An 831-nucleotide genomic window follows, 5' to 3' on the forward strand; every position below is an offset into this window, starting at 1 on the left:
TGTTCAGCTTCTTTCTATTTGTAGCATCCTCTCAGTGCAGATGAAATAATCTAGAAGAGTAATTTGCAGCCAGGGTGATTGGGCACTTTGGAGGGCCATGAGATTTTATTAATGGTGCCACACACTATTAGCACTGCTCACTGTGTATATATCCATACATGATTCATAAGATAAATCCGGAAGTTTCAAAAAGGAATCAGTAATGTCAGAATATGCTGTGTTGTTCTGCCTTTACTGAGATCTTTGCATTGGAAAATGTTTTTTTGAAGTCAAGAAATCAGTGCAAGTTACCAACAACAAATATCTGTGTCAAGAACATTGCGTGACAGCACTAACAAGGAGCTTCTGCACTGGCTGGGAATTGAACCCAGGTCTCCTGCATGGGAGGCAGGAATTCTACCATTGAACCACCAATGCTTGAAAAGCTATGGAAGTAGGAGCAGGACTTGTCCAAGTCCTGAAAAAGAAAAGGTAAAGGTCTCCATTCCCGCCATTCTGGTTCACTCCAATGACAAGCAGACTCAAGCTTTTGGGTGATCTTCACTCTCATGATCCAAAGCTGATCAAGCATCACTGGCCACAACTGAAAGAAAAGGCCTGCAGTAGAAAAAAGAGGAAACGCTATAACCGTGGGGACGTGATTGGGCTACCTTTTGTGTGTTTGTTTCTTTGTCTTGGCTGTCACGAGGACCCCAAATCCCTTTCTGAGCTCCTGCTCTCCATGTGACTCCCTCATGCTCACGCACCCATGGCATATCACCTTCACAAAAATGCACGGATTTCCAGAGTTGGGGAGTTGATCCACCCAGGTGCAGCAGGGCAGGATGGGGT

At 44.8% G+C, this 831-nt stretch overlaps 1 non-coding gene across 1 annotated transcript; it reads right to left on the reverse strand.

Moving 5' to 3' along the window:
- Positions 1 to 346: 346 nt before the first annotated feature.
- On the reverse strand, positions 347 to 417 carry TRNAG-CCC (transfer RNA glycine (anticodon CCC)). The gene has a single exon. It is a non-coding gene; the product is annotated as a tRNA-Gly (tRNA).
- Between the last annotated feature and the right edge of the window lie 414 nt (positions 418 to 831).

This window comes from Alligator mississippiensis, chromosome 1 (assembly GCF_030867095.1).
Source record: "Alligator mississippiensis isolate rAllMis1 chromosome 1, rAllMis1, whole genome shotgun sequence".
Lineage (NCBI taxonomy): Eukaryota > Metazoa > Chordata > Crocodylia > Alligatoridae > Alligator > Alligator mississippiensis.